Source organism: Temnothorax nylanderi, unplaced genomic scaffold (genome assembly GCF_030848795.1).
Source record: "Temnothorax nylanderi isolate EJ_2023f unplaced genomic scaffold, tnyl_v1.0 TNYL_tig0331_pilon, whole genome shotgun sequence".
Lineage (NCBI taxonomy): Eukaryota > Metazoa > Arthropoda > Insecta > Hymenoptera > Formicidae > Temnothorax > Temnothorax nylanderi.
The window spans coordinates 151,384-167,500 of record NW_027249393.1 but is presented as its reverse complement, the minus strand read 5'-3'; the positions used below and the strand labels follow the sequence as shown (position 1 = coordinate 167,500).

At 37.3% G+C, this 16,117-nt stretch overlaps 1 long non-coding RNA gene across 1 annotated transcript; it reads right to left on the bottom strand.

Moving 5' to 3' along the window:
* Window positions 1-13,752: 13,752 nt before the first annotated feature.
* Window positions 13,753-14,475, bottom strand: LOC139781355 (uncharacterized). Its single transcript, XR_011720509.1, has 2 exons — window positions 14,293-14,475; window positions 13,753-14,175 (listed from the first exon to the last, which is right to left on the bottom strand). It is a non-coding gene; the product is annotated as an uncharacterized lncRNA (long non-coding RNA).
* Between the last annotated feature and the right edge of the window lie 1,642 nt (window positions 14,476-16,117).

Here is a 16,117-nt window from a genome sequence, read left to right as displayed (position 1 = left end):
TCACACAACATGGTTTCGGCAAAGCTGCATATAGTATATTTTTGTCGAAAATAAAATATTACTAATATGATTACATATAATCTTTCAACGGGCACCTGATTTTTTTGCATAAATGGTCACCTGGGATAATTTTTACAGCCTAATTAAAAGTTATTGTTATTAATTGCATATTGGATATTTTTGATTGTTCTATAACATATTAGTATTTGAGAACATTATATGTATATAAATTTACTCAATATTTTCTGAAAAAATAACGAGAAACCAAAAAAGATATTTAAAAAACGAAATAAGCACACTAAGCGGCTTATATAAAACAGTATTTATAAAAAAATGAAGATATTAATTAATAAAACGCTTTTGTATTGCGGATTTTTGATGGGATTGCATATTTAAGGGTTCGTAAAAAGAATAATTATTAGAAAAAAATAAAAATATAACCATCTAGAGTCCCCCTATATAAGAGTCTGGACAATCCTAGTCGCTAGTCCTAACTTTCATCGGACGTGCAACACCATGGCGGAACAAATCACATAGACCCTTGTTGTAGTGCAATTCTGTAACTCGTTATGCCGTCGTTATGAGCTATAACGATAATTGCGCAGCTTTTTTACCATATAAAATATCTGCGCAACGATAGTCGATACCTCATAACGAGTTACAGAATCGCACTACTGCGCCGTTATATTTCATATCGGCGGCGACGTTTGAAGCAAAATAGCTTGATGGCGGCGAGTTCGCTGAAAATTTTTCTTTGTTTGGCGACGACGAAATTGGCGGCGGCGGCGGCGAACGGTGGCGTTAGTACATTTTTTAAAGTCCCTCTGATTTAAGATAAAGTTTAATTTTAACTGTTGATAAATAATATGAAAGTAAAAATAGCATAAATAATACATAGTTATATACATTATATTAACCCTAATCTCTCCAACGTTTTTTCTGCCACTTAATCCCTCCAACCATGCACTTTCGTGTCCCACGCGTTTTTCAGTATGTTAATAGCTTTGAAAAATTCCCCCAAAATTATTATAATATCTTTATACTTTCAACTAAAAATCAATGTAAAGAAAATTTGGAAATTATTTATTAAGAATTTGCATTCACCGATCCATGCAGAACAGCGAAGTTATCAGCTACGACTAACACTAATTTATTTAATTAAACGTTCAAAAAGCAATCAATATTTTAAGAAATAATTATATTATGAGGATCGAATATTTTCGAATTATATTCGATCTTTGAATAAATATTTAATAAAATAATCATATAATTTTCGAAAAGATACTAATATATACTTTTTAAGTAAAAGCTTTTTAGATTTTTTAATACAAACTTTTCTAATTCTTGCTTAAATCTTAAAATAAACAAGTTAAGTACTAATTAAATAGACAATTGATATAAATTATAATGATATATGAATAATAAATTATTTACTGTAGGGGAGACCGGGGCTAGACCGTTAGTTTTTTTTCGGTGCCGATTTTTAACAACAAAATAAATAATTGTAGTTAAATGTGGTATACCACTGTAAAGAGTGAACCTTTAGCTACAAAATTTATACAGGAAATTTTTATCTACGTCGCTTTGTTTAACCGGTATAGAGCAAAAACGACAACGGTGCAAAAATTGAAATCTCAAAAATGCCGGGGTTTAACCGTTACACTGCATTTTCAATACATATACGTACATCTAATCCTGAAAAATGATAGAATACATCTTAATAATTGTTTTTTAAGAGAAAAATATAAAAATTTATTTAAAATTTTTATGCGAAACGTTATTAAAAAATAGTTACGAGGGTTCCTCTTTCCGCAGAAGTCACTCGCCCGACTTGTTTCACTCCTCGACGTCCGATGACTCTATTCGGTGTCTGAATGGTTGTAATTCCCGTCTCATCCATATTCCATATGCAGTGAGCCTGGAAATGCCCGGAAATGCCTTGGAAATGCACCCGGACTGCTTACTAACGGATTAACCCCAAACACAAGTTTCAGGTTTGATCGCCCACGAAATATTAGACATCAACGATAATGAAAAAACTACACTGGATTCGTGTTCAGCATGCATTACTCTTTATAATCACGTACCTCGAGATTTGGAGAGCAAATATTATAGCAGATATTACAAAATTTCCACGCGCAGAAAATGTAACTTTCACCTTCCGAAAACACGTTTGCCCTCGTAAAAATCATAACACGGCAGGTAACCTGCCGAAACTCCGTTGGTCACATGGGAGTTCGCTCTGAGCGGCCATACGAGACGGACGTGTGTGCTCTCTGCTCGCTTGCTGTGTAGTACAGTCGAATCGGGCGTGGTCTCCTCCTTTTTTTTTCGAGCTGGGTAACTCATCTCGGAGGTGCCAAGGCGCGAGGACCTGTGTTGGGAGGGCCTAAATTAATTAACGTTGTTGCTCCCCCCCCTCGGAGGGGGAGTGATCTGGATCTCGGGTGACTCGTACTATGGGAACAACGGATCCTCTAGAAGTGGGGCGATCCGGCATTAATCTCCACATGCAGGCTACAAGGAATAGCTCAAAAAGACCTCGCACCAGCCTCACTGAGGAGGAGTTTGATCAATTCTCGCAGAGCATGTCTACGACGGGAAGTGATATGGAAACGGACGTTGCCGACGTGAACGGAACAGCGGCGACCGATCGTGAACTTTTAGTAAACAAAACGACCGGTAATGTAAATACGGCCATTGTGCTGAGGGCCGCCTCGGAGGAATGCGATCACGTGACCACGGCGAACATAAACATAGGGGAAATCGACATATCCCAAGATAAGGAATCGTATACAGTGAGTAATTCTATGCTGAAAAAAAATCTGCCTGGCAACAACGATACTCCTCACCGCTTTGTAAGATTCAGCAACGATAAAGTAGGTACAGCTAAAATTTTATTGAGCCTCCTTCCCGCCCATTCTACCACAACAAAAGGTAGAAATAGGATTAAGATCTGGATGATCATTTCGTCATTACAAATCGTCCCGGCATCTTTGGAAATGACGAATCATTTTTCGGCGGAGGTTATATTTGATGATTTTAGGGATGCTAATCGTGCCCTTGATGTTTTAGATTCGATTAAAGAACCAAAATTAAAGGCCCATGTGGACCAACGCTCTATTATCTGCAAGGGTGTCATTACGGACTGGCCTGCGTCGATTCCGGAATTATGGACGGTGATTCAAAATAAAGAGAGGATAATTAAACTGGATAGGATGTATCGCCGCAATTGGGATGCTGCCACTAAAAAGACGTCGCTTGTCCCTACGGACAATATAATAGTTACTTTTAAGGCTGACAAGATCTGTGATCTCTCAATTTTTACAAATGGAGTTTCGCTAAGAGTAAGACCGTACGTATCCCAGACCCGCCAATGCTATAACTGCTTCAGATATGGGCACACCAAGAACGCATGTAAGTCCGAGACCCGCTGTATTGTCTGCGGAGATAAGTCCCACGGCCAATGCGATAGACCGGTCTGCTGTAGTAATTGTAAGGGCCAGCATAAATCTACTTTCAGGGGCTGCCCAGTGCACGAAAAGAACAGAAGTATTAGTATAGTAATGGCTCATAAAAATGTTTCATTCTACAGAGCAAGGCGTATCGTGGAGGGTGAAGTTCCCCCCCCTGAGTTTCGAGACAAGTACACGACGCCGGCAGCGTGGCCCGAATTGCCGACGAGAGCTGTCCCCTCAGAAGATAGATCTGAGACAAGACGTATGCGAGATAGAGGAGACAGGCCGAGAGGCTCGCCTCCGTCGGTATTGAAAACAAGAAACCCCATTGTAGACTCGACAAATAAGTATTATGGAAGATTCGACAATCGGGCTGGCGAAATCACGAGGGAGAGGAGAGGCCTGGCCTTAACATCTCACAATGGGACTTCGTGGGCACAGGTCGCTAGAGGCATGAGGACATCTGACGACGGGGGCTTGATTCCGTCCCCGGAATCGATTGAAGAAATAATAGGCGGAGTAATTAGACTATTGCAGAGATTTCCCGCAGCGCGAGATATTTTGATTGATTCACTTTTGCACTCAGAAAGGGCGGTCTACCCCGCCCCCCGGGAAAATCGGGAATAAGCTCGTTTATTGGAAGGAAGAGAAGGGCGTGGAGGTGAGAATGTAAGACAGTATTCGGGTGATAGGGGTAGGTACCCTCCCCCCTTACCATAATTTAATCTATTATTATGGAATTGCCGAGGATATAAGAACAGCAGGGATGAGCTAACCAAGAACATAATGGGCTATGACATCGTAATCCTTACCGAGACTAGATGCTCGGGCCCTAACAAAGTGTATTTTTCTCACTTCAAATCTGTAAATAGCGCAAATCGATTGCGCATTGGCGGAGTATCGATCTCTCTCCGTGACCATCTGGAGTTCGAGGTTCTTCCTGTGGGAGCTGTCCCGGTGGGATACGATGTCGTATGTATTACAACTAAAAACCTTACCAAGAACTTGAATATTGTTGCAGTATATCGCCACCCACGAGAGGCCATGACTAGGCAGGACCTTCGGCCGATATTTCGATCCCTGAACAATGACAATGATACAATTATCTTGGGAGACATGAATGCCCACAATACATGCTGGAACTGTCCGGATACAAATAGCCAGGGGGATCTGTTGTATGAGGTTATGTATGACGAGCACTTTATTTGTATTAATGTGGATACACTGTCCAGATCGGGGTCTCATGGCCAGAGAGATACGAACCTGGATCTTATGTTCGGTACCCCTGGTATTGTGGATAGAGTTTCCTACAAGCAGCTGGAGGATGTTTGGGATAGCGATCACGCTCCGATATCATTTTCTTTTGATGTCACGTCCCTGCCATATCGCAAGATTACGAACAGACTTTCCACCAAGAGGACAGATTGGATCCGTTATGGCGCACTGGTTGATAGGGAGATTGTCAGCTCCATGTTGCAGCAGAGGGAATTTTTCAGGGATGACCTCCAGAAGTATTATGGTCGCTTCGTGGATATTTTGAGGAACTCTGTTGCGGTAGCTTCGGGTAGGAGGACCTCTGGAGGGACCTCGAGACTCGTGACCTCACCAAGCAAAACTAAAATCTCTCATAAGTGGTGGGACTCGGAATGTGAGGAGGTGATCCGGATGAGGAGGACGAAATTCGCTCAATGGAAGAAAACTAAGAGTTTGCATGATTTTTTTGAATATAAGAGAGCGGTGGCGGCTGCCAGGCGAACTACCAGAGCTAAGAAAAGAGCGTCCTTCGACAGGTTCTGCTCGGAGATAAATCGATTCACCAGCTCCAGCTATGTTTGGAACACTATACGCATTCTGAAGAATGCCAGGAGCAATCTGGATTGGCATCCTTGGCCAACGAAGAATAGAGAGGAGGTCATAAGGGCCTCCATCGATAATCTCGCCCCGCCCACGGTGCCCACGGAGCCTTTGGATGATGAGTGTGGTGCTTTGGATGACGAGCTTGATGCCCCCTTTGTTGCTGAGGAGCTGGAGCGTGCCATCGAGATGATCGGGAGGGACTCCGCCCCTGGACTGGATGGTGTCGACTACGGGATGATTAGGCATCTCTCTGAGTCTGCTCGGATATGTCTCCTCGAGCTTTTCAACGTGGTGTGGTCGACGGGTGCGATTCCGACGGATTGGCTGGAGTATCAGGTCATCTTTATTGACAAGGTGGGCCGGGAGAAAGTCCGTCCCATATCCCTGTCATCTTGCATTGGAAAGGTGATGGAAAGAATGATTAACGAGAGACTGATCTTCTGGGCGGAAAGAGACGAGAAATATAGCCCTACTCAGAACGGCTTCCGGCGAGGAAAATCCTGTGCCGACAATCTGGCCCGAATTGTTTCGGACATTAAATCAGCACTGTGTGATGGAGAGTATACGCTTGCGGCTTTTCTCGATGTTTCAGCAGCTTATGATCACGTCGACTACCGCATTATGGTGGACAAGTTGATCGCGCAAGACTGCCCTTCAGGCATAGCCAGGTTTGTTGGACGCTGGCTGTACTATAGAAAGGTACGATTTATTATTAATTCCCGAGAATTTTTGATAAGATGTGTCTTTAAGGGCCTCCCGCAGGGCGCGGTCCTTAGTCCTGCGTTATACTCTCTATATACCCAGGGAGTTTGTATGGACCTCCCGGAGGATGTTGAAGCCGTCGAATTTGCAGATGACATCGGATTATATATTCGGAGCAAAAATAAAAACCGTGAACGTAATAGGCGCCTGTTGCAGCAGGCAGTCGATTTGGTGACTGAGCGCCTCCGATCGCTGGGTCTGGACTTGGAGCCCAGGAAGACGGTCCTCGTGGAGTTTTCTAGGAGCGGCTTCGTGGACGGGGGTATGAACATTCGGGTGAATGGTTGTGAGGTCCCCAACAGGAATGGGGCTAGGTTCCTGGGCATCTGGTTGGATAACCGTTTAAAGTTTGATCGACAAGTTCAGGAGGTCAGAGGTAAGGTGAACCGGGCTAATTCCGTCATGAGATATTTGTGCAGAGTTTCCAAGGGCGTGGAAGTTAATACGGCTCATATGCTCTATAAAAGTTTGGTTAGATCTATCACGGATTACGGCAATTTTATATACTTCCCCAGAGACTCTGCAACTCAGCTGAAGTTGGAAAGGGCGCAATATATGGGCATTCGCACCGCCCTTGGCTATAGAAATAGCACGCCGAATAATGTCATCGTTGCGGAGGCGAAGGTGAGGTTGCTGAGGGATCGCGCGACGCTGTTGGGCAGAAACTTCGTTCACAAGGCCATGGCGTACAATCGAAATGGTCTCTGTGATAAATTCCAGCGCTTACTAGACAGTGAGTGCTGGGCTCGATTTAGGCAACCCATGTATAAGTTCTCACTATTATCGGAAATCTGGAGGAGATCTTTGCCCCTTAGGACTTATATTGGTGAGGCCAGAGGGCCAGAAATATTCGGCGGATCTTTTAAGGCTCAGACGTTCGTTCCCAAGATAAATCTGACAATCGGACGAGACAGAAAGGAGAGGAAATTCTCAGACCAAGAACTAATGCGTAGGATCCGTAGTGAGTATGGTCTATTGCAGAACTCCGAGATCATCTATACGGATGGATCCTTTGACGAGGAGTCAAGATCCACGGGCGCGGGCATTGTCATCTGTGACCGGGATATTGCTTATAAGATTAGCCTCCCATACATGTGTTCGTCGTACACAGCCGAGGTCTTTGCCATTAGATCAGCATTCATGGTGATGAAACAACAGTGTAATTGCCGGGATATTGTGATATTGTCTGACTGCAAATCTGCCCTGCTGGCCATTAAAAACAACCACCTTAACGTACATAAGAACAAATATGTTACGGAGACTAGAATTTTAATATATGATTTGGAGACTGTATATAATAAAAATGTTATTTTGGTTTGGATTCCCGCTCATGTTGGAATAGAGGGTAATGAGATGGCGGATGGATTGGCGAAGGAGGCGGCGAATGAGGAGGCTGACCCCTCCATTGTGGTGCCGGTGGGGGATCTCATGGCGGCGGTAAGGAGGGAGACGTGGAACGCCACACAGGACGCGATCGTTTGTGATTCAGCGCACAAGGGCACTTATTATTTTGAAGAGTTCTACGAGCGAGAATCGACCAGACCTTGGTTCCATAAAGTTAATGCGAACAGATATTTTGTGACCTTGATTAACAGACTCAGGGCCAACCACTACAATCTCGGAGTCTCCCTTAAAAGAAAAGGTTATGTGGACAGTGAGCGTTGTGACTGCGGACACGAGATTGAGGATCTTCCACATTTGCTGAATAATTGCCATAAATATGACGACGCAAGGATTGAGATGGATAGGGATCTGAGAGCTGCCGGATTCTTGGAAGAAATTGATATTAATCGACTTATTAGAGCCAAGAATTGGGACATCTTATACATAATCTTTACTTTTCTTAAAAAGTTTGACAAAGTTATTTGATTTTGTGTTGGTACTCTTTCGGGTTTAGCTTTGGTGTGTCATCTGCCATCGGACAGGAAGACACCTATCAGTCCTCACCCGAGGACAAACAAAAAACCCCCCCCCCGTTGGTCACATGGGTACCATAAGCAGCGTTTACAATGTTAATAGCGAGTTCGCACAATATATAGGTTCCGAGATATTTGATTTGGCGGATTTACCCCGTTAGCGGTCTAGCCCCGGTCTCCCCTACAGTTACTACGCTAAAGGTCGGCCCATTCTGGGGTGCGTTCCGATTCCCCACCTGCATAGGTGCTGAAAATCTATAGTGCACGTAACATATACTATAGGATTTTTAGCACTCGGGTGGGGAATCCGAACGCAGCCCAGCTGCAAGTTCGGCTCGGCGAGCTTGATTCACGAGCCGGATTCGAACGTTTTTTCACCACATACGAATGGAAAATGTGCGAATTTGGCTCGTCTGACGCCGAGCCCGACTCGTGACATCCCACCCACGAACAAGTAGAAACCGAGCCGAGCCGGACTTGCGAGCCAAACTCGTACGTGGATAGACCCCTTTAGTCTGATTACCTGAAACCGGATTTCTGAACGCGATGCGACGTGACGTAATAAACCGCCGGGAGTTCGTTTATTGTTTATTCGATTGGTGGCGGCAACATATGTCAAGGTGAAAGGTCAAGGTCATTGGCGGGGGCTGTGTAAAGCGGGGAGCACACACTTCTGCACAGCGCATAATGCGTAAGCATGAGAAAATTGATTGGTCCATATATATATGCCTAAGGAAATAGACCAATCAATTTTCTTATGCTTATGCATTATGCGTTATGTAAAATAAGTCTGTGTTTCCCGCTTAAAGGTAAATATTTGTCATAAACACAGCAAATTTTACAATAAAATATCTAATATTTCTATAATATGTTTATTAACCCGGGAATAGGCATCCGGGGTGATTTTTACATCCCAGCTGTATTTTTCGAAAAAATAGAGCTCCACGTCACAGTAATTTTTTTTATCGACTGTATAAAATCGAGAATCCATACCTATACTTTCATTCGAAGGTTCTGAGACCAAAAAACCTAACCCGCAATAAAAAAAATGTATGACCTGTACCTACCCGGGAAAAAATGATTAGATATAATCATATATAATTATATCTGGTATATATATAATTATATATAATTATATATGTTTTTATATGGGGTCATATCTAATTATACATGGCCACATGTGCAATCAGTGGTCCCACATACAACCAGATATAGCACCATATCTACTTGTATATAAATGTATATAATTTTATGTGAAGCCAGATATAATGATATGTGAGTAGTGCACTCTACATATAATTAGATATAGTATTATATACAACTATATATGCAGTCATATATAGCCAGATATATTAATGTGACTAATCTGGCGCTATATACAACCATATATAGCACCATATCTAATCGTATATAAATGTATGTGAAGCCAGATATGATGATATGTGAGTACTGCACCCGACATATAACTAGATATAGTATTATACAGGGTGTCCCATTTTAACTTGGACAGCAAAATATCTCAAAAACTAAGCTCCACATACAAAAATGTTTCAGACAAAAGTTGTATGGTTTCAAGGGGGACATAAGATGGTACCATTGGTTTGACCTTGAACAGTTTGTTGAAGGTCACGTGAAGGTGACTTTCAATTTCTTAAATGGATCTTCCTATCATTGCGAAGCAGAATTCGCCAAGCGTCGGATTGTTCACCCGCCAACAGGGAACGTGAGCTGGGATTAGACCGTCGTGAGACAGGTTAGTTTTACCCTACTGATGACCAGTCATTGCGATAGTAATCCTGCTCAGTACGAGAGGAACCGCAGGTTCGGACATTTGGTTCACGCACTCGGTCGAGCGGCCGGTGGTGCGAAGCTACCATCCGTGGGATTATGCCTGAACGCCTCTAAGGCCGTATCCTCTCTAGTCAAAGGTGGCAATGATATCTCTAGGAGTCTAACAATAAGTGTAACATATGTAGTACAATACGAAACGTCTTTACTAATTAACTTTGTAGCACAGTACGTAAGGTGACTGACTCAAGATCCAGGGGTTCCAGGTTCAAATCCAGCGGTGGTCAGCAAATTTTTCAAGTACAATATAAATTTAATTAATTAAGCTTGCACATAATAAAGATTTTCGGCAATAAAATAATGTTTAACGAGAAAAATAATTTTATATTTTTATATTTTAATGGTCAAATATGAATAGATATGACCGTTGATATGATTTTGTATGAGCATGCATGGTCAGACCTGGCCAATTTTCGGATCTGATCATATAAACAATAATGTATGATCATATATAATTAGTCAAAATTATTTTTTCTCGGGATCTCACGCCAAGCAGCGCCAAGTTATATGTAAATCATTTCACTTTTGATTCTAGCTTTTGAAAAAATATACACTAAATTTATCAATGCTTTATTCCTTAATCGAAGTTAACAGAATTCTTTTTTAATATATATAAAATATTTATTATGTTAGATATAATCACATATGATTATATATAAAATCGACATTAGATATAATTAGATATAAAAAATGAGCTGATAAAATTGTATATAATTGTATATAATTACATATAACCATATACAATTATATATAACCATATATGGTTATACAATTATATATAACCATATATGGTTATATAATTATATGTGGTTATATATAATTATATACAATTATATACAATTTTATCAGCTCATTTTTTATATCTAATTATATCTAATGTCGATTTTATATAATTATATGTGATTATATCTAATCATTTTTTCTCGGGTATATATTCATACAGGCGGTAAATTTTTACAGACCTAGATTAAAACTTGCTGGGGTTAGAAATCACCGCGGTAGGTGATCGTTATAAATTATAAAGTATGGTAAGAGTTTATACTATAAATTCGAAATAATAATATGAGCTTGAATGAGGTTATAAGTATATGTAATATATTTATAAATAAATAATAATGTTTATAAATTATAGTTATAACAGTTAATAGTTAATAGTAAAATAGAAAAAATAACAATTTAATGAAAATATAAGTGTATGCTTAGAAAAAAATAACAAGTAATAAAATAATTGTTATAAAGAACGATGCTGAAATGGGATCAAAATTTGCCTATCAGGGAAATATATGAAATTAATCTATCTATCTATCTATTTATCTTTATATTTTAAGCCTGCTGAATTCGAATATGAAGTTTAAAATTGTCTAAACTATAGGGAAATTCGAGGGGAAATTTGTGAAAACGTAGTTTTTCTAAAGAAAAGACTCGTTTTGCAGCAAATAATTTTTAATGAACAAATTGTGAACAAAAGAAGTCTTTTTTTTATTAGTATTTTTGAGAGAGAGAGAAAGGGGGAAGGGAGTTGGGACCGCTCATTTTCATCGAAATTCTACATTTTTATAGTTCTATGCTTTACAGGCTCACGCTGCGTTTCCTATTTTTTTCAATGTTTGTTATAATATCTCGCATACACATTTTTCTTTTCTAATGGTGCCTTTTTATGTTGACGCTTGATGCTCATTTTCAGCGAGCAAAAATATTCAGAAATAATATTTTATATTTATATATATCTGTAAAATATTACTACTTGAAGATATTACTTGAAATTAATTAATATTTTACGTACTTCGAAGCGTGTCCATTTTTTATTGTATCGGGACGATCAACGACGATTTAGCGACGACGTTGGATATTGAACAAATTCATGTGAAAATTAATATTATTATTCGATTTTTTTCATTTTTCTATGTAAAAGTATTGAGGTAAAGTCATCGTATGGCACGCCGTTTTACTTTTTAATAGCATAAATAATATTCTACACGATATAAAAGTTTTAAAAAATAATTGTCTTAAGATAAATGGCGATTCTTACTAAAATGAATTAAAATGATGTCAAACATAATAAAAATTGGATAAATTAAAATTATGTCGGGACATAAAAATAATTCCGAATTTTTATTATGTCCCGACATAATTGTAAGTCATCCAATTTTTATTTTTATATGATAGTGACCAGCCTCATTTTAAATTGCTATAAAATAAATATTATATTTTCTTTTTTCTAATAACCATTTTTTTTACAAACCTTTAAATATGCAATCCCATAAAAAATCTGCAATATAAAAACGTTTTATTAATTGATATCTTAATTTTTTAAGAAATACTGTCATGATTGTGCTTTTTTTGTCTTTTAATTATTTTTTTGGTTCCCTTACTTTTTTCTGAAAATATTGAATAAATCTATAATACACATATTGTCCTCAAATACTAATAAATTGTAGAACAATTAAAAATATGCAATAGGTAATTAATAATAATAACTTTTAATTAAGGTGTAAAAATCACTCTAATTGATCATTTATAAAAACAAACAAACAAACAAACAAACAATTAGGCTCTTGTTTGCGGGTTAAAGAAATAACATAAAAAAATCGTGTCGCTAAAAAGCTATCATCTCAATATCGTTATAATTAATTAATTGTATGGACTAGTCAAATCGCTAATTGTCCATTTAAACTGATTATGTTCCAGTAATTAATAACAATAGCTTCTAATTGAGGTGTAAAAATCACTCCAGGTGATAATTTATTAACAATAAAGAAAAAAAAACAACTATATAGGCTCTTGTTCCCGGGTTAAAGAAATAACATAAAAAAATCGTTTCGCTAAAAAGTTATCATCTTAATATGGTTATGAATAATTAATTGCGTGGACTAACCAAATCGCTAATTGTCCACTTCAACTGATTATGTTCCAGTGAACTATAAACAGAAAAGTATATAATATATTGCTGTTGACTCGAGTACTCCAAGAGCAATGTATTCTTTAATAAACAATTCTTTAATAGTTTAATAAACAATTCGACGAAGAAATGAACGCCAGGCCGACCTCGTATTCTCATAATCACTCATTATAATAATAAAAATATTTAACATCTATATATATAAGTACCGTCGTCTGTATGTATGTATGTCTGACCGCGAACTACTCATTCGTTAGTGGACCGAATTTTTACCAAAAGTATATGAAGTAGGGGTAGAATTTCCCGGGTAGTGCCATAAAGTGTATAGTTTTTCGTTACCGATTTTCTGGAAACCGGTTTTTTTAATTTTTCCAATTTTTCGGGAAATAATTGACCGAATCTTAAAGAATTATATATGAAGTAGGGGTAGAATTTTCCGGAGAGTGCTATAATCAAGCGGAGAAAGAACTTCAAAAGCAAGCAAAGAAAGAGAAAGAGTATAGTGATGGAATAGAGGCTGAAAAAAGTATTTATATATTACATACAATGTTGATGTAATGATTGTATACATTTTTTACTTTATATATTTAATAACCTATGAAAAGAATCAAACGGAGAAAAAACTTCAAAAACAAGCAGAGAAAGAGTGTAGTAATGGGATAGAGATTGAGAATAGCAAGCGAAAAGAAGACAAGAATGAAGCTGGAAAAAGTAATAAACGTAAAGGAATCGATGAAGAAGATAAAGACAACAAAAAGAATAAAATACAAAAAATGTGAAGACAGATTAACATTTATTATATCTTATATACAAAAATATTGTAAATTGTTTTGCTTTTAGTTTATATCGTTAATTTAAAAGAATTTGTTTTTATAGAAAATAAATGTAACGTACAATCAAAAAGTGATGATTTTAATGGTTCGTCGTTTCAATATTATCATCAGCTATTGCATATGAATGCGCAATCTATCTACGTAAGTCTATAGATAAAAATATATTCGACACCAGAACGTCTCTGCTACATAAGTTTATTTTAATTTTCGACAAAAACATTTCGATACAATAATTACATAGTTAATGTCAGATATTTTCAATAGAAAATTGACAATATTTTACGAGATATTGCATCAAATAATAATGTGAGTGTATCGCGACGATATAATGTAAATATTTGCTCAAATTCATGAAATAAAATATAATAGAACTCAATCAAAATATTATTTTTCACGTGCGCAAAAGTGCTATCGATCGCATTTACCGAATTAGCTCAAGATACTTTTACAATTTTTTTTACGATTCTTTTATCCCATAATAAATCAGTATTATACGTAATACTGATTTATTATGGGATATTGTCGAGGACCACCCCTGCTGCGGCCCCGCTGAGTATACCAGCATTGCCGGCTCTGACCGCGTCCTCTTCCTCGGCGATTTCCTGTAACAAGGAAATATGAAATAGTATAAAAATACTCTAAATAATAAATACAAAATTTAAAAAATTAATTTTTATTAAATACAAAATTAAAAAAAATTAATTTTTATTAATACATACTCATTGGTCCCTGCTGCTGTATTTGCGCCAGCGGTTGCACATTGGCTTCCTGCTGTTGCGCAAGCGGCTGCTCGTGTACCTACTACCTGATGCTGCTACGCTAGCGGCTGCTCCAGCAGTGACTGCTCGACCTCCTCCTGCTGTTGCGCCTCCTGCGGCTGGTCTCGCTCTTGCAGACGTCTTTGGAGCTCCGCAATTTGCAACTGCTGCAGTTGCAATTGTTGCATTAATTCTTGCAGCGTTGGCAAGTTGTTATTATTTCTTTCTGAAAATAGAAAGAAATTATCAAAATTGCAAGTTTTGCCGTTAAAAAATAAAATAATAAAATCTTCTTATAAATTCTTATAAAATAATTTTAAATCTACAAACATATTATCTACTTTATAATTAAAAATTATACTTGCAATATGCACTGCATTCCGTGAATTCGATTTGACGGTGTGTCTTACTTTCAAAGTCGAATTTTAAATTAATTCGCAAGTTGAAGTCGGACAGTTGAAAAAAATGATAACGCGATATAAGATTTATTCTGTAATTCAAATATTCTCGAAGAATTAACAATTGCACGGAAACTTTACATTTAAATACTTTAATATATCTATCTGGCATTTGCGTTGAATAAAATAATGTCAAGTGAAAAATCGATTCGCGAAATAGACCATATAATTTTTTACAAATTACAAACTTTTAGACGAAAACTAAGACATTGCACTTTATAATATGGCGAATAGTTAATTAATTAATTAAGTAAACTAGCCAAGCTATTAATTGTTCTCATATTTCTCGACTGAGTGTATTGTACTTTTTATCAAACTATTTATTCGACGAAAAAACATATGTCAAGGCTAGCATTAAACTTCTACATTCAGGAAACTTTTAACGCTATATAAAATAATTTTACATCGATTATTTTCTGTTCTTTTTACACTCTTATTCTGTACACTCATTTGAAATGTGATTGTTTTAGATTAGATTATGTTCAGGTACATTATACATTTAAAGCGCGATATAAGATTTATTTAAATAGTGTTATGGAATTAATAATCTCTAAATTTCGCCACTAAATAATTTATATATTTAATGGCAAAATTTAACGATTATTAATTCCATAATACTATGATTTAAATAAATCTTATAATTTGGTAAGTTTATAATGTCAATGTTAATTAGCAAGTAATTAATTCATGTTTTTTCTGTTTTAATTAGAAAAATTCTCATATTTCTGCTGCGTTTCTAAAACAATTTAGGCAACTAATGCTCAAAGCAATAAAAATAAAAACTTTGAAGAAACTTTGAAATGTCTTAGTTTTCGTCTAAAAATTTATATAATTTGTAAAAAGTTAATATTATAGTTGGGAACATAAAATGTTGTGACCATCGTCTATGTACAGGGTGTTTCATGACGATACAGAGCGGTACGGCGGGTTGCCCATTCGAGCAGGCGCGCATGGTCGTTCACAATTGCGTTGACTTCGGTGCATCACCTATAACCACTCGCATATCTTTTTTACAATAAAATGGACTTTGTAGCGCCCGAAGTTGCAATACAATTGTGACGGATTTCCGTAGCAGTAACGTTAAAACAGAAGTCGAGATGACAATACAGGTTATGAAGTAAATTTTATTAAGAACACGAAAGACATCTTCTCTCTTACGAAAAAAGCTCGTACCATAGTCCATCATAATCATTATATATTATAATTTTATTACTTAAATTATTTTTTGCACACAATGTTTATGCACAGGACAAAAGTCAGCAATTAGTATATGTGTGCAAATTTAAATTATAAGTCGGCTAATAAATTTCATTCAATGTAAGTTTAAA